Genomic DNA, 18631 nt, shown 5'->3' on the forward strand with positions numbered 1-18631 from the left:
GTGCCAAATGGGCTTAATCATGAAATTGAATTATATGCGTTGTGACCCATTCAGATACTAATCATTGCTGGAATTTTAATTATAAACCTATATATATATTTTTTGGGGGGTATGGGGTTTGCATAATTCGGTATTGAACTGATTTTAAGCAGTTTGCATTTGGGTTTTAAATTACTCTATTTGAATAAAGTTTATTTATTGTTGTTTATTATTAATATTCATTTTGAGGGCGTTTTGCCACATAAAGGGATATGCTTGCGTCATTTTTTAGGTGGAGGCAGGGGTATTTAAAGTGTGGGCGGTAGTGCAAGATCCATACCTTTGAGGAAGGGGGACGGCTCCCCCGAAACGCGTCAGGATTGGCCCTTGCACATGTCCGTCTTGTACGGACTGGTGACGTCACCACCCACTATTCACGCCCCTCGCCGGCCACGCCCCTTGCTCACCACGCTACTGTCCGGCGGCGCCATCGGCCGTGGCTGTCTGCCGCTCAGGGGGACGTGCTCCTTTGTGGGGAGCTGTGTCTTTTTGCAAACGGGAGGACGCTCCTTGGTTTTGCTTGAGTCTACAGTTTTTTTCCTGATTCAAAGAACAACACGATTAGCTTCAGCCGGTCTTCACAATAGTGAGTACTGTTTAGTTTCACTTTCAGTTTGTTTTATTAACCCATCACACAGCGTTTAAGCGCGGCCACTTCTAGTTTAGTTGTTTTATTTTAATCATACATTTTTTATTTTCACAAGGTAACAGGAGAAAATGATCCCCAAAATTTGTTGTGCAATTTCTCCTGAGTATGTATCTGTCCCATATGTGGTGAAAAACTACTGTTTGGGCGCACAACAGTTCTCGGAAAGGAGGGAGTGACATTTTGGAACACAGATTTTGAGGGAATGGTTTGCAGCTGTCATGTCATGTGTCTAAACAGTGGAAACCCCTTACAAATTACCTCATTTTGGAATCTAGACCCCCAAGGAATGTATATAGATGTGTGGTGAGCACCTTGAACCCCTAGGTGCTTCACAGAAGTTTATAATGTAGAGTTGTGAAAATAAAAAAAATCACATTTTTCCAACAAAAATGTTATTCTAGCCCCAATTTTATAAAATTTGTACAAGGGTAACAGGCGAAAACACAACACAAAATGTGCAATTCTCCTGAGTATGCCGATACTCCATTGGTGGTGGAAAACTACTTTTGAGGCACAGAGCAAAGCTCAGAAAGGAAGAAGCACCATATTAGAGTTTTGATTTTGCTAGACAGGTTTCAGTGTACCATGTCACATTGGTAGAGCCCCCAAGGTGCCAGAACAGCAGAACAGAGTTGATCATATTGACACTACAGGTGGGTCACAGAGTTTAATACCATTGGGCAGTGAATAAAAAAATAATTACATTTTTACCACCAAAATTTTGTTTAAGGCTGGTTTCACACTTGCGTTTTATCGCGCAGCGCATTGTGCGCTATCGGTTGCACACACAATTGTCCCCTATCTTTAAAATGGCAGACGCAGTGTCCAGCGATTGCACGTGGGCCTCAGCGTTTGCGTGCGCTGCGCATTTTCCAGGTGTGCGACCGGACGTTACATGTTGCATTTTTTGTTCCGCCCAACATTGTTAAAAAATCGCATCCGCGCGTCAGCGCACGAAATGCACAAAAAAATAGTATTATGGTCTATGTTGTTGCTGACGTGCGCTGTGAAGTGCGCAAGTCAGCGCTTTGTGAGCGCGCGTGATTTCAGAGTAATCAATGTCTAGACACTTGTTTAATACACTCCCTAAAACAAGCAACATTGTTTTGGAAGAGGGTAGATAAAAGAAGGGGTCTGTAGTGCCAGATCATTACTGTACAGACAGACTGCAAGACAAAAAGAAGACAAGACAACACCCACCCAGCCAGAGACAATCCACTACTTAGGAGAACACAGCAGCTATAATGTGAGTATTCTAAAATCAATTTATGTGAGCCTGTCCTTTAAAATATATTATGTACTAATGATTTTTTTTTTTCTCCAGCAGGAGATCTTACCAGGAAAGATCTTTGAACAAATTATTAAACAACATGTATGTCAATACCTGGATAAGAATGAAGTGATTAAACAGAGTCAGCATGGGTTTGTAACTAATAAGTCATGTCAGACTAACTTAATTTCCTTCTATGACGGTATCACTGATTGGGTGGATCAAGGAAATGCTGTAGATATAGTATATCTTGACTTCAGCAAAGCATTTGACAAAGTCTCTCATACAATCCTTATTGAAAAAATGACTAAGTATGGAATGGACAAGGCAACTGTTAGGTGGATTCATAACTGGCTTAGTGATCGGACCCAAAGAGTGGTCGTAAATGGCTGCACATCCAGTTGGAAGAATGTCTCAAGTGGGGTACCACAGGGCTCTGTCCTGGGCCCTGTATTGTTCAACATCTTTATCAACGATTTAGATGAAGGAATTGAGGGTAAACTGATTAAATTTGCTGATGACACAAAGCTAGGAGGGATAGCTAATACTAGAGAAGAGAGAGAGAGGATTCAAAAAGATTTAAATAAACTGGAGAAGTGGGCAGCAACTAACAGAATGGTTTTTAACAGGGAGAAATGCAAAGTACTACATCTGGGCAATAAAAATGAAAAAAGCATATATAGAATGGGAGGAATAGGGCTAAGTGACAGCACATGTGAAAAAGACTTGGGTATACTAATAGATCACAGACTGAATATGAGTCAACAGTGTGATGCAGCAGCAAAAAAGGCAAATGCAATTCTAGGATGTATTAACAGAAGCATACAGTCTAGATCACGTGAAGTCATTATTTCCCTCTACTCCTCTTTGGTCAGACCTCATCTGGAATATTGTGTCCAGTTTTGGGCACCACATTTTAAAAAAGACATCAACAAACTGGAGCAAGTTCAGAAAAGAGCGACCAGAATGGTGACCGGTCTGCAAACCCTGTCTTATGAGGAAAGGTTGCAGGATTTGGGAATGTTTAGTTTGCAAAAGAGAAGACTGAGAGGAGACTTAATAGCTGTCTACAAATATCTAAAGGGCTGTCACATTCTAGAAGGATAAACTTTATTCTCATTTGCACAAGGAAAGACTAGAAGCAATGGGATGAAACTGAATGGGAGGAGACACAGATTAGATATTAGAAAAAACTTTTTGACAGTTAGAGTGATCAATGAGTGGAACAGGCTGCCACGAGAAGTGGTGAGTTCTCCTTCAATGGAAGTCTTCAAACAGAGGCTGGACAGACATCTGACTGGGATGATTTAGCGAATCCTGCTTTGAGCAGGGGGTTGGACCAGATGGCCCAGGAGGTCCCTTCCAACTCTACGATTCTATGATTCTATGTCTTCTGGATCCCAATACAGTCCTTCTAGGGAAGAATTGGCAAAAGCAGAGGGTGAGGTGAGTATTTTGTTGCCTTTGTGTAAGTATACCTGCCTCTACAAATGGGTAATTATTTCTGTTCTTTTACAGACCTCAGCATCGGACCAGCCAAGTGAACCGGAACAGATGGAGCAGTGTAGACAAGGCCCGGCGGGGAGGAGACGCAATGTAAGTATCCATTATTTAAAATTACCTTTTATTTTAAATTCTGTTTTCTATTCCTGATTTTATATCTTGTTTTTCATGTTTTATTTTTTTTCTCTATGCCATTCTCCACAATTTCCACGATTCTAATGTATTTCTTTTGTAGATTTCACAACGGGATGAAGACCTGTACATTGACAATGAGCAACTGATCATCCTTGTCTAGGAGCGTGTCTCTTTGTGGGACAGCTGTGACCAGCAGTACAAGCACATTGTGGTGACCCGGAAGCTCTGGAATGAAGTGGCCGCTGCGTTGATTGAGGGCTGGGACAGTGCCTCTGCAATTTTAAAAAAGGCATTTAGTAAGTAGTGTTGAGCGATACCTTCCGATATCAGGAAATATTGGATCGGATTGGATCGGACTGATACCCAAAAAGTATCGGATATCGCCGATTCCGATACCGGAAACCAATGCAAGTCAATGTGACAGAAATATCGGAATTAAAATAAACCCTTTCTTTCCTTGTAGGTTATTTCTACATGAAGAAAAACAACTAAGAATAATGTAGAATGTATTGGGGGAGGTGGAGGAGACATTAAAGGGATAGAGGTTTAGCCCAATCAAATGGAATAGCAGGAATACATTTTTTTTTAAGACGTTCGGAGTTACAAAGATATTGACTATGTTAACCTTTCTTATATTTTGTCAGATATGTATGTTTCATTACTTCCATGCTCTTCACCTTCTTTTTTACTTCTCCCACACTTTCTCCTTCATGATCCTCAGCAGCAGCAGCATCTTTGTCATCAACTTCTTCTTCACCTTATTCATCTTCTTCTTCATCTTCTTCCTATTATTCTTTTTTTTACATTCTTCATATTCTTCTTATTCAACTATTATTCTTCTTCATATTCTACTTCTTCATCATATTTGTGACAGGCATTCCTGTACTTGTTATCTACAAAAGTTTGAAGATTACACCTTCCGTTCTGCCTGTCACAAAAGATTTACAACAGGATTTGTCCGCGTTCAGTTTGGCCTGCAGCAGCAGGCAGTTTCCAGCGGCACCACGAGGAGAAACCGACTCACCCCATGCACTGCTTAGATTTCTTCTGCTTATAATTTAGATAATATCTTTTGCTCTGATTTTTAGTCTTATGCTTAATGTTCTTCTGCTTTATGTTCTTCTGCTTCTTGGTCTTCTGTCTATTGTTGTTCTGTATCTTGGTGGTTGTCTTCATGTTCTTTGTCCTCTTGGTCATCTTCTTCAGGGTCATCATTTTGGTCTTCTTTGGGGTGGTCTTCATGGTCGTCGTCTTCAGGGTTGTCATCTTTGGGGCCGTCTTCTTCGGGGTGGTCTTCAGGGTCGTCGTCTTCAGGGTCATCGTCTTCGGGGTCGTCGTCTTCTTCGGGGTGGTCTTCAGGGTCGTCGTCTTCAGGGTCGTCATCAGGGAGATCCAGAGTGATTACCAAAAAGCATTTCAAAAAGCTTGAACTTGGAAATGTAGCATAAGGTACAAGAAGGCTGAGGAACTGCCGAGAACCAGCTGACGGTACTGGAACCCGGATGGGTAGCAGAAGGAACAAGAGCCAATGGCACTACCGAGGACCAGCTGATGGTACTGGAACCCGGTTACTAAGCAGGAGGTACCTGTGCCAGAAAGCACTGCAAAGGACCAGCAGACATTGCTGGAACTCGGATACCAAAAAGGAGGCACCTAAGCCAAAGGCACTGCCGAGAACCAGCTGACAGTACTGGAACCCGGATGGGTAGCAGAAGGTACCCATGAAAAATAAAGTTGCAAGGCAGCGACCCGGCCACAGTTACCGAAACCCACAGTCCTACAGGGGGTGCTTGTCCTATTGGCACTGCGGAACCAGCCTTTATTGCCAGATCCCGCAGCCCACATAGGAAGCACCTAAACTGCAGGCACCATAGAGTCGGCTAACCCGACCGCAACACGACAGGACAAAGTTTTGGAGACAAAGTGACGTTGACACTACCTGGAAACAGCTGGCGTGCTGGATCCAGGCTTGGCAGGAGGGAGTACCCATGCCAAAGACACTGCCGGGAACAAGCTGGCGGTGCTGAAACCCAGGTTAAATACTACAAACAGTGGAGACAGAGGCCTAATTGGAGCAAGTTTAAAATCTGTAGTTGTGTGAGTATGGACAGAGCAGGAGAAATTGCCGGACACACAGCTGGGGATCAGCTGACATTACTGAACCCCAATAACACTGGAGCATATGTTGACTGTGCAGACGGCACTTCTGAGCAGCAACTGGCGGTGTTGGAGCCCAGGGTCAATAGTACAAATAGAATGGAGGCAGAGGCCTAATTGGAGCAAGTTTAAAATTTGTAGTTGTGTGAGTGTGGACAGAGCAGGAGAAATTGCTGGACACACAGCTGGGGATCAGCTGACATTACTGAACCCCAATAACACTGGAGCATATGTTGACTGTGTAGACGGCACTTCTGAGCAGCAACTGGCGGTGTTGGAGCCCAGGGTTAATACTACAAACATAGTGGAGCCAGAGACCTAATTGGATCAAGATTAATATCTGTTGTAGACTACTACTGATTTTAAACTTGCTCCAATTAGGCCTCTGGCTCCACTCTGTTTCTAGTATTTACCCTGGGCTCCAACACTGCCAGTTGCTGCTCAGAAGTGCCGTCTGCACAGTCAACACTTGCTCCTGTGTTATTGGGGTTCAGTAACGTCAGCTGATCCCCTGCCGTGTGTCCGGCAATTTCTCCTGCTCTGTCCACATTCCCATTACTACTAATATGGGAAATGTGGACAGAGCAGGAGAAATTGCCGGACACACAGCAGGGGATCAGCTGACGTTACTGAACCCCAGTAACACAGGAGCAAGTGTTGATTGTGCAGATGGCATTTCTGAGCAGCAACTGGCGGTGTTGGAGCCCAGGGTCAATCAGGGTGTAGGCTGAGGCCTAATTGGAGCAAGTTTAATATCTGATGTAGTGGGAATGTGGAGGGAGCAGGAGACATTGCCGGACACACAGCAGGGGAGCAGCTGGCGTTACTGAACCCCACTAACACAGGAGCTAGTGCTTTTCTCTGTGCAGACGGCACTTCTGAGCAGCAACTGGCAGTGTTGGAGCCTAGGGTCAATCAGGGTGTAGGCTGAAGCCTAATTGGAGCAAGTTTAATATCTGATGTAGTGTGAATGTGGAGGGAGAAGGAGACATTGCCGGACACACAGCAGGGGAGCAGCTGGCGTTACTGAACCCCAATAACACATGAGCGAGTGTTTTTCTGTGAAGACGGCACTTTTGAGCAGCAACTGGCGGTGTTGGAGACCAGGGATTACAGTTCAGGTGGTAGAAACATGAACACAACAGGAGACCTGGACACTGTTGCCAACCAATTATTTAAACTGGAAGAGGACTGGCAAATTCCGGCGAGATCCAGGCTTTGTTCATTTTCAGAAAAGTAAGCCGGTCAATGTTTTCGGAGGATAGTCGCATGCGACGGTCTGTTAGTACACCACCTGCGGCACTAAAGATGCTTTCCGATAATACACTAGCAGCAGGGCAAGCCAGCACCTCCAATGCATACTGGCTAAGCTCTGGCCATGTATCCAGCTTAGAGACCCAAAACTTGAAGGGGGAAGAGCCGTCTGGGAGTCCACTGAGAGGACAAGACATGTAGTCTGTCACCATCTGACGGAAACATTGCCTCCTGCTGACTGGAGCCATCTTTGATGGTGTAGACATTTGTGGCGGGTACACAAATCTTTGCCACATTTGGGCCTTACTGGTCTTGCCTTGTGCTGAGGCTTTGCTTCTGTTCCCTCTTTGTGCAGAGCTTCCTCCACTGCCTCGACGCAAAGAGCTGCTTTGTAAAGCACTAGCAGCACTGCTCTCTGGTGGAATGGAGAACATGATGGAATGCACCGGTGTGTCTTGGTACTCCCGCATTTTACGCTCCTGGTTCAACGGTGTTATGAGGCTTTGTAAGTTGTCCCGGTAGCGAGGATCTAGGAGGGTGTACAACCAATAATCAGCCGTGTTGAGAATGTGGACCATGCGGCGGTCGTTTCTCAGGCACTGCAGCATGAAATCAACCATGTGCTGCAGACTTCCAACTGGCCAAGAAACGCTGTCCCCTGCTTGAGGTGTCATCTCTGCCTGCTCTGCATCACCCCACCCTCGCTCTACATACTGACTACTAGAGCATTGTGTACCTCCCTCTTCTGGAGAGATGTCTTCCTCCTCCATTGAATCCTCCTCATCCTCCTCACAAAGTGTCCCCTGCCTAGGCCTTTGTGAGGAACCACGTTGCGCAGACTGTCCAGAAGCAGATGGCATTTGTGACTCCTCATCCTCCACCTCTTCCAAAACCTCCTCCCTTAGGCTAGTTTCACACTTGCTTTTTTTTGCAGCGCGTTTTTCCCGCAAAAAAACGCATTGAAAAAACGCATACATAAGCATACAACTGCTGCGTTTTTTTCAAGCATTTTTATGAGCATGCATGAAAAAAACGCAGCGTTTTTATGCGTTTGTATGCGTTTTTAGTGCGTTTTTACCGCGTTTGCGGTTTTTTCCAACATTTTTAGGTGGCCCCTCACACTACCCAAACCATGACTTTACTAACCCTAACCCTGACCCTAACCCTAACCCTAACCCTGACCCTAACCCTAACCCTAACCCTGACCCTAACCCTTAACCAAATCATACTTAACCCTAACCCAAACCCTAAACCCTAACTAACCCTAACCCTAACCCTAACCCTGACCTTAACCCTAACCCTGACCCTAACCCTAACCCTAACCCTAACCCTGACCCTAACCCTAACCCTAACCCTGACCCTAACCCTTAACAAAACCATACTTAACCCTAACCCTGACCCTAACCCTAACCCTAACCCTAACCCTGACCCTAACCCTTAACCAAACCATACTTAACCCTAATCCTGACCCTAACCCTGACCCTAACCCTAACCCTAACCCTAACCCTGACCCTAACCCTTAACAAAACCATACTTAACCCTAATCCTGACCCTAACCCTGACCCTAATCCTTAACAAAACCATACTTAACCCTAACCCTGACCCTAACCCTAACCCTGACCCTAACCCTAACCCTAACCTTGACCCTAACCCTAACCCTAACCCTAACCCTGACCCTAACCCTTAACAAAACCATACTTAACCCTAATCCTGACCCTAACCCTGACCCTAACCCTTAACAAAACCATACTTAACCCTAACCCTGACCCTAACCCTAACCCTGACCCCAACCCTAACCCTAACCCTGACCCTAACCCTAACCCTAACCCTAACCCTGACCTTAACCCTTAACAAAACCATACTTAACCCTAATCCTGACCCTAACCCTGACCCTAACCCTTAACCAAACCATACTTAACCCTAACCCTGACCCAAACCCCAACCCTAACCCTGACCCTGACCATAACCCTAACCCTAAACCCCCTTAACTAACCCTAACTCTAACCCAAACCCCTAAATTCCATGGTTAAAAAAAAAAAACGCATATGCAAAAAAACGCATACATGAGCATGCCAGTGCGCACATATGCGCATCCATAGGCTATAATGGCCATTTTTAGCGCAAAACGTGCGCATATGTGCGCATGCGCTTTTTTGCAGGGCCAAAAAATGCAACATGCTGCGTCTGGAAAATACCAACGCACACCCCAAAAAAACGCAGCGCATGAAAATCGCATACATGCGCTTACCAGCGCGCAGGTATGCGCACCCATGTTAAATATAGGGGAAAAAACGCATGCGCAGGTATGCGTTTTTTTCCAGCGCTAAAAAACGCAAATGTGAAACCAGCCTTAGTGCTTGCAGTGTTTTTGATGCAGGCAGATAAGGGGACAGTCATGCTGACTAGTGCATCATCTGCACCCGCCATCCATGTGGAATCATCGAAGGCACGCAAAACGTGGCAGATGTCCTTCATAGAGGCCCAGTCAGTGGTGGTGAAGTGTGAATGGCGTGCAGTGCGACTGGTTTGCGCCTGATGCAGCTGGTACTCCATTACTGCTGCCTGCTGCTCATACAACCGCTCCAACATATGTAACGTTGAATTCCACCTGGTGGGTAGGTCACATATGATGCGATGTTCCGGAAGGCGTAATCGGCACTGCAGAGCTGCAATGCGCGATCTTGCCATGCTGGAACACCGCAAGTGAGCGCACTCTATGCGGACCTTGTGCAGCAGTGCATCAAGATCCGGATAGTCCCTCAAAAAACTATGCACGACCAAGATGAGCACATGTGCCAGACATGGGATGTGAGTGAGGTTGCCTAGGCCCAGAGCTGCCACCAGATTTCGGCCATTGTCACACACTACCAAGCCTGGCTGGAGATTCGCTGGCACAAACCACACGTCGCTCTCCTGCTTGATGGCATTCCAGAGCTCCTGCGCTGTGTGGCTTCGATTCCCCATTGAAATTAATTTCAGTACGGCCTGTTGATGTTTGGCCACGGCTGTGCTCATATCGGTCGTAACAGGTAAGCGTTCACGGGTCCATGTGGAGGTAGACCGTTACGGCTCCTGCAGCGCTGATTCAGAGGAACTGGAGTATGAGGAGGAGTCAATGTGTACAGACTGAATTCCTGCAATCCTTGGAGTTGGCAGAACACGTACAGCGCCACTCACAAGATCTGTACCCGGCTCCACAAAATTTACCCAATGGGCAGTGAGGGAAAGATATCGTCCCTGTCCATGGTTACTGGTCCATGCATCGGTGGTCAGGTGGACCTTGCTAATGACGACGTTTAGTAGCAACCAAGTCTGCACCCTCCCTCTCCCTCCTGTTTTGGCCATTCAGGGAATCTCTTCCTCAGAGCTGCTCCCACCACCTTCCTGTTCCTCACGCCATGATGGGTCAAGGACCTCATCATCTTCACTACCCTCTTCAAACACCTGCTTCTCCTGGGTAGTATCGCCAGCACAGTACGCACCAGAAAGTGGCACCTGTGTCTCATCATCAGATGCCTACTGAGGTGTGCTGACAATAGGCACTGGCCCACCCGCCTCTTCAGATTCATAGAGACAAAAACAGATGCGCATCACTAGTAGTCGGGATGTGGACAGAGCAGGAGACATTGCCGGACACACATCAGGGGATCAGCAGACGTTACTGAACCCCAGTAACACAGGAACAAGTGTTGATTGTGCAGACAACACTTCTGAGTAGCAACCAGCGGTGTTGGAGGCCAGGGGAAATACTAGAGACAGAGTGGAGCCAGAGGCCTAGTTGGAGCACGTTTTAAAATCAGTAGTAGTCTACAACAGATATTAAACTTGATGAAATTAGGCCTCAGCCTACACCCTGATTGACCCTGGGCTCCAACATCGCCAGTTACTGCTCAGAAGTGTCTTTGGCACGGGTACTCCCTCCTGCTCAGCCTGGTTCCAGCACGCATGCTGTTTCTGAGAAGTGTCAACGTCACTTTGCCACCAATACGTTGTCCTGTCGAGTTGCGGTCAGGTTAGCCGAGTCTATGCTATGGTGCCTGCAGTTTAGGTGCTTCCTATGTGGGCTGCGGGTTCTGGTAATAAAAGCTGGTTCTGTTGTGCCAATAGGACAAGCACCCCCTGTAGGACTGTGGGTTTTGGTAACTGCGGCCGGCTCGCGGCCTTGCAACTTCTAGCACCGTCAGCTGGTTCTCGGCAGTGCCTTTGGCTTAGGTGCCTCCTTCTCGGTATCCGAGTTCCAGCAACGTCTGCTGGTCCTTGGTAGTGCTTTCTGGCACAGGTACCTCCTGCTTAGTATCCGTGTTCCAGCACTGTCAGCTGGTACACGGTTGTGCCATTGGCTCTTGTTCCTCCTGCTGCCCCTCCGGATTCCAGCACCGTCAGCTGGTCCTCGCTAGTTCCATTTGCTCTTGCAGCTTCTGCCACCCATCTGGGTTCCAGCACCGTCAGCTGGTTCTCGGCAGTGCCTTTGGCTTAGGTGCCTCCTTCTCGGTGTCCGAGTTCCAGCAATGTCTGCTGGTCCTTGGTAGTGCTTTGTAGCACAGGTGCCTACTGCTTAGGAACTGTGTTCCAGCACCGTCAGCTGGTCCACGGTTGTGCCATTGGCTCTTGTTCCTTCAGCTGCCACTCTGGGTTCCAGCACCGTCAGCTGGTTCTCGGTAGTTCCATTAACTCTTGTAGCTTCTGCTACCCATCCGGGTTCCAGCACCGTCAGCTGGTTCTCGGCAGTGTCTTTGGCACGGGTACTCCCTCCTGCCCAGCCTGGTTCCAGCACGTCTGCTGTTTCTGGGTTGTGTCAAAGTCACTTTGCCACCAATACGTTGTCCTGTCGTGTTGCGGTCGGGTTAGTCGAGTCTATGATGCCTGCAGTTTAGGTGCTTCCTATGTGGGCTGCGGGTTCTGTTAATAAAGGCTGGTTCCGTTGTGTCAATAGGACAAGCACCCCCTGTAGTACTGTGGGTTTCGGTAACTGCGGCCGGCTCGCAGCCTTGCAACTTTGTTTTTCATGGGTACCTTCTGCTACCCATCCGGGTTCCAGCACCGTCAGCTGGCTCTCGGCAGTGCCTTTGGCTTAGGTGCCTCCTTCTCGGTATCTGAGTTCCAGCAATGTCTGCTGGTCCTTGGTAGTGCTTTCTAGCACTGGTACCTCCTGCTTAGTAACCGTGTTCCAGCACCGTCAGCTGGTACATGGTTGTGCCATTGGCTCTTGTTCTTTCTGCTGCCCCTCCGGGTTCCAGCACCGTCAGCTGGTCCTCGCTAGTTTCATTTGCTCTTGCAGCTTCTGCTACCCATCCGGGATCCAGCACCGTCAGCTGGTTCTCGGCAGTGCCTTTGGCTTAGGTGCCTCCTTCTCGGTATCCGAGTTCCAGCAACGTATGCTGGTCCTTGGTAGTGTTTTCTAGCACAGGTACCTCCTGCTTAGTAACCGTGTTCCAGCACCGTCAGCTGGTCCACGTTTGTGCCATTGGCTCTTGTTCCTTCTGCTGCCCCTCCGGGTTCCAGCACCGTCAGCTGGTCCTCGCTAGTTCCATTTGCTCTTGTTCCTTCTTCTACCCATCTGGGTTCCAGTACCGTCATCTGGTTCTCGGCAGTTCCTCACCCTTATTGTACCTTCTGCTAATTTTCCAAGTTCAAGCTTGTGGAAATGGTTTTTGGTTCTCACTCTGGATCTCCCTGACGACGACCCTGAAGACGACAACCCTGAAGATCACACCGAAGAAGACCAAAAAGATGACCCTGAAGAAGATGACCAAGAGGACAAAGAACATGAAGACAACCACCAAGATGCAGAACAACAAGAGACAGAAGACCAAGAAGCAGAAGAACAAAAAGCAGAAGAACATTAAGCATGATACTAAAAGTCATAGCAAAAGATATTATCTAAATTATAAGCAGAAGAAGACTAAGCAGTGTATGGGGGTGAGTCCGTTCCTCCTCATGGTGCCCCTTGAAAATGCCTGCTGCTGCAGGCCAAACTGAACGCGGACAAATCCTGTTGTAAATCTTTTGTGACAGGCAGAACGGAAGGTGTAATCTTCAAACTTTTATAGATAACAACTACAGGAATGCCTGTCACAAATAAGAATATGATGAAGAAGAATAGGAAGAAGATGAAAAAGTAGAATATGAAGAAGAAGAATCGTTGAATAAGAAGAATATGAAGAATGTACAAAAAAAGAATAATAGAAAGAAGGTGAAGAAGAAGATGAATAAGGTGAAGAAGAAGTTGATGAAAAAGATGCTGCTGCTGCTGAGGATCATGAAGGAGAAAGTGTGGGAGAAGTAAAAAAGGTGAAGAGCATGGAAGTAGGGAAACATACATATCTGACAAAATATAAAAAATGTTAACATAGTCAATATCTTTGTAACTCCGAACGTCTTTAAAAAAAAATTATTCCTGCTATTCCTTTTGATTGGGCTAAACCTCTATGCCTTTAATGTCTCCTCCACCTCCCCCAATACAGTCTACATTATTCTTAGTTGTTTTTCTTCATGTAGAATTAACCTACAAGGAAAGAAAGGGTTTTTTTTAATTCCGATATTTCAGTCCCATTGACTTGAATGGGGCTTCCGGTATCGGAATCGGCGATACCCGATACTTTTTGGGTATCGGTCCGATCCAATCCATCCGATATTTCACGATATCAGATGGTATCGCTCAACACTAGCTAATACTAATCTGGCTGGGGCTGCAGGGCACAAGCCAGCTGAAAGGCTCCTCTATCTACTCCTATATAGTGTTTACAACCAATCTAGCTGGATACGGATGGAAGCACACTAATAGGAGAAATTCAGGAAAAATAAGCAGCACTACAGCAAAAAAGGACAATGTATGAGGCAGTGATGCATGCTGAGCAGACTACAACCAGAGGTGGCTGCAGAACACACTACAGCGTGAGCTCCACTCACACACAGAGACCTCACAGACAGCCGTGAACAGTGCAGAGAACTGTGCACTAGCACTGAAAGGCTGCAGAAAGGCTCCGCTATCTACTCCTATATTGTGTTTGCAACCAATGTAGATGGATACGGATGGAAGCACACTAATAGGAGAAATCAGAAAAAAATGAGCAGCAGTAAAACAAAAAAAGGGCTATGTATGAGGCAGTGACGCACGCTGAGCGGACTACAACCAGAGGTGGCTGCAGAACACACTACAGCGTGAGCTGCACTCACACACAGACAGACCTTGCAGACAGCTGTGAACAGCGCTGCAAGGCAAAAGAAAGCTTCACACAGCGGTTGCTAAAGCAGCCTGGGTAAAGCACAATATAGCAAATCGCTATCTCAAACTGTCCCTCAGAGTCAAAACAGCAGCGTCCTGTCCCTAACTGAATTCACAGCAGAGTGAACCCAAAATAGCGGCGGCGGCTTTTATAGTGCATCATGACATCATTTCAGCAGCCAATCACAGCCATGCCATTAGTTAACTTTCCTACATACCTAACAGGATGTGCCCACACTTCTTAGGATTCCTCATTGGCTGAATAAAATCAAACTGGCTCATAGCATTATGGGAACTTCGGATTCCGGTATTCAATATGCAAAAAGTACCGGAACTCAGTATCGGAATTCCGATACCACGAATATCGGCCATTACCCGATATTTGCAGTTTCGCAATGCGCAACACTATTAGTAAGTATTTCCCTGTTCTGTGATGCCGCATTGAGTCTTTGTCCTTAGGATACTGTTTTGTTTCCTGATAGATAGATTCTATCATGGACCATAACAGTGTCCTCAGGATCAACATTAAATGCATTGTGAATTGTAATGTTTCATTGTTCATGCTTTATCTCTTGAACCTGATGATACTTGTGTGTTTACTGCAAGATATATTCTTGCAGTAAACACACAAGTTTCCTCAGGTTCAACAGTCAATGCATTGTGAATTGTAAGGTTGTATTGTTCAAGCTTTATTTCTTGCACCTGATTATACTTGTGTGTTTACTGCAAGATATAGTCTTGCAGTGAACACACAAATGTCCTCAGGTTCAACAGTCAAGGCATTGTGATTTTTAATGCTGTATTGTTCATGCTTTATCTCTTGCACCTGATGATACTTGTGTGTTTACTGCAAGATATATTCTTGCAGTGAACACACAAGTGTCCTCAGGTTCAACAGTCAAGGCATTGTGATTTTTAATGCTGTATTGTTCATGCTTTATCTTTTGCACCTGATGATACTTGCGTGTTTACTGCAAGATATATTCTTGCAGTGAACACACAAGTGTCCTCAGGTTCAACAGTCAATGCAATGTGAATTGTAATGTTGTATTGTTCATGCTTTATCTCTTGCACCTGATGATACTTGTGTGTTTACTGCAAGATATATTCTTGCAGTGAACACACGTGTCCTCAGGTTCAACAGTCAATGCATTGTGTATTGAATTATTTTTGGATGCCGCATTGACTGTTTGACAAGGTAAATCAGGTGTGCGTGATTATACAAGATGTTGCCAGCTGTGCATTGTATAATGTTTATTTTATTATTTTTTCAACAGTGAACAAAGTCCACACTCGTTGGCACTCGATGAAGGACCGCTTCAACACTGATATTCGTGCTGAGGGACAGGTTCGCAGTGGCTCATCGGCAAGGAGCAGAACCAAGTAGCGATATCATCGCGCTTTGGAATTCCTACGACCGGTCCTTGCCACCAGAGCGTAAGTATAATTTCCTTTTTTGTTTTTTTTGGTTTTCATTGATCATAATCGGTGATTTTATCTTCCACAGATGATCCTTCTTGTAAATGCATGATACTAATTTTTTACTTTTGCTTCCACAGCACCTGGAGCAGCATCTTGCAACCTGTCCCTGGAGCGGTGTAACGCACCAAATTATAAAATACACTGTGTTCCAAATTATTATGCAAAAAATATTTCCTCCTATTTTCTCTAAATTACCTATATGAATCGCAGTCATTGTTATTTTCCAGTCATCTACTATTCTAGTATAATTGCAATGTTTTTGAACAAACTGCTTATGAAAACAGTATATTTTTTAAAATAATAAACACTCAAAATGCATGTTCCAAATTATTATGCACAGCTGAGTTTTTAACCTTTTTATTTTTATTTTGAGCAAAAAAATGGTCAATTGTGAAATTATAAGCATTATCAGCTTATTACAAAATGAAATCAAACAGTTTTCAAGTCAAAACTTTATTCTAGGTGATGTTACATTTGCACATAGGACCCCTTGTTCGAAAGAAGCTTCTGAACTCTCTCGTCCATTGAATTTGTCAGTTTTTGGATGGTTTGTGCTTCAATTGTTTTGCATGTGGACAGAATACCCTCCCAGAGCTGTTGCTTAGATGTCAACTGCCTCCCGCCATCATAGACACTCCTTTTGATGATGCTCCGGAGGTTCTCAATGGGGTTGAGGTCAGGGGAAGATGGTGGCCACACCATAAGCTTGTCCTCCCATAGCAGCCAGAGATGCAGATGCGTTATTTGCAGCATGAGACGGTGCATTATCATGCATGAAAATGATCTTGCTGCGGAAAGCACGGTTCTTCCACTTGAACCATGGCAGGAAGTGCTGTTTTAGAAACTCCACATAGATTATGGAGTTCATCTTTACCCCTTCAGGGATCCTAAAGGGGCCGACAATCTCTCTCCCCATGATTCCAGCCCAAAACATTACTCCACCTCCTCCTTGTTGGCGCCTTAGCCGTGTTTTCATGGGGTGTCCAACAACCAGCCATCCTCCACTCCATCCATCTAGACCATTGAGCATTGCACGGCACTCATCGGTGAACAAAACAGTTTGGAAGTCAGTCTTCATGTATCGTTTGGCCCACTGGAGCCGTTTCTGCTTGTGTGCAGTGGATAGAGTTGGTCAACAGGATGGCTTACGCACAGCTGCAAACCTCTGAAGGACCCTGCGTCTTGTTGTTTGGGGGACGTTGGAGGCACCAGCAGCTTCAAATACTTGTCTGCTGCTATGACAAGGCATTTTTGCAGCTGCTCTTTTAACCTGACGCAATTGCCTGTTGGAAAGAGTCCTCAATTTTTCCTTTTCAGCACGCACACGTGTGTGCTGGGAATCAGTTACATACTTCTTGAGCGATGATCACGATGAAGTGTCTTGGCAATGTTGATTGTAGTCATGCCTTAACCTAAATACTCCACAATTTATTCCTTCTCAGCAGCAGACACATCCTTTTTCTTTCCCATTTTGGCAAAAAATGTAGGCTGCTTAATAATGTGGAACAGCCTTCTTAAGTAGTCTTGACTTTATTTGGACACACCTGCCAAACTAATTTGCACAGGTATCTGCAATTGCTTTCAGTGATATAAAGAGCCCTGACACACATCACCATCAATGAGTTTAACCCTCCGTCAGGCGCAATATAGATTCTCCTCAGTTCATGCGCAATGTGCCTGACAAGCACAGGTCAGAAAACCACCTATAGTAGCTACATATTTCAATTTCAGGACTGTAGAAGTAGTCAGTGACCTTCATAGGAATGTATTAAAAGAGATTACACCAAATCAGATGCAAAAAAAACATTTATTAACCATAAACTTATTAAAACTAAAAGTACCACTTTTCGGTAGTACCGCCAAATAGACTCCAGTTATCTTTACTTAACTATTGCTTAAATATAAAATTATGGAAAAAAACTTAAAGGATATTGCACTTAGATGTTACTTAATTATTTTCTACTCATCTTCAGTGGTTTCAATTGCAGCAGAAGCAGCACAGGTACACTTAGAAAAGCAAGGCTGGCAGACGAAAGTTGCATGGGAAAGGCAGATTGATTCTTTACATATTTTGCAGTCATATTTAGAAAGCCTTCTGAAACCAGATACAAATGAGCAGGTAGTACAACTGCGTCTTTTAGAAGGTGGTAGAGTCGGTGTTTGTTCTGGAACGTCCTTGGGACGTCCTTTGTATTTTTATCTTTGCCCAAATAATAAGCTAGATCTGTGTCTGTTTCCTCTGTATCAGTGTCATCACCATCCTGCTCTGTTCCAGAATCAGTGTTACATTCTGCTACCTCATCTTCAGATGAAATGTCACTAGATTCCTCTAAATCCTCAGTTACTGCTGGTTCTTCCTCATCATCTTCTAACAAAAAAATCTTCATTTCTTCTAAATGAAGGGGTTTAGATGAATCATACTGTTTTCTGGCCATTGCAGCAGAAAATCTGAAGCAAGAGAGAAAGAGTATGTGTTAGGGTGCAATGTGCCTTAGAAGCCACCCTCCTTTTGTCTAAGAAAACAGTACTTATGTACACTAACTTAGCATTAATCCTTCATAGAACAAGCTAAATACACAATCGTGATGAATAAAAAAAGAAAATACTAACCTTTCAATTTGTGTTGAAATCAGGCGCAATGTGCCTGAGAAGCCAAAGTGTTGATAGCTGCTCACTAGAAGGTCTGCTGAGTCACTGTGATATCAGGTTTCACAGAGCCTGTAGAGTCAGGAGATAACTAGGAGGGGTGGGGTTTTCTGATAAGTGGGCAAGGAGAGAGAAGTGAAACTAATTACTGTGTGCCTGTCAGATCTATTGCGCCTGACGGAGGGTTAAATGACAAACAAAAAAAATCTAACCTTATCATTCCTAAACTCTTTTTGCATAATAATTTGGAACACAGGTTAATAGTAGGTGC

At 45.1% G+C, this 18631-nt stretch overlaps 1 long non-coding RNA gene across 1 annotated transcript in view; it reads left to right on the forward strand.

Moving 5' to 3' along the window:
• LOC141089245 (uncharacterized) overlaps positions 1-16041 on the forward strand; it is a 135555-nt gene extending 119514 nt beyond the window's left edge. Inside the window, exons 3-4 of the long non-coding RNA XR_012232223.1 lie at positions 15510-15669; positions 15792-16041. This is a non-coding gene — a long non-coding RNA (uncharacterized lncRNA). The remainder of the gene's footprint in view (positions 1-15509; positions 15670-15791) is intronic.
• Positions 16042-18631: the final 2590 nt, after the last annotated feature.

The sequence above is a fragment of the Dendrobates tinctorius genome, unplaced genomic scaffold, assembly GCF_039654945.1.
Source record: "Dendrobates tinctorius isolate UK_male_01 unplaced genomic scaffold, ASM3965494v1 ptg000044l, whole genome shotgun sequence".
Classification (NCBI taxonomy): Eukaryota; Metazoa; Chordata; class Amphibia; order Anura; family Dendrobatidae; genus Dendrobates; species Dendrobates tinctorius.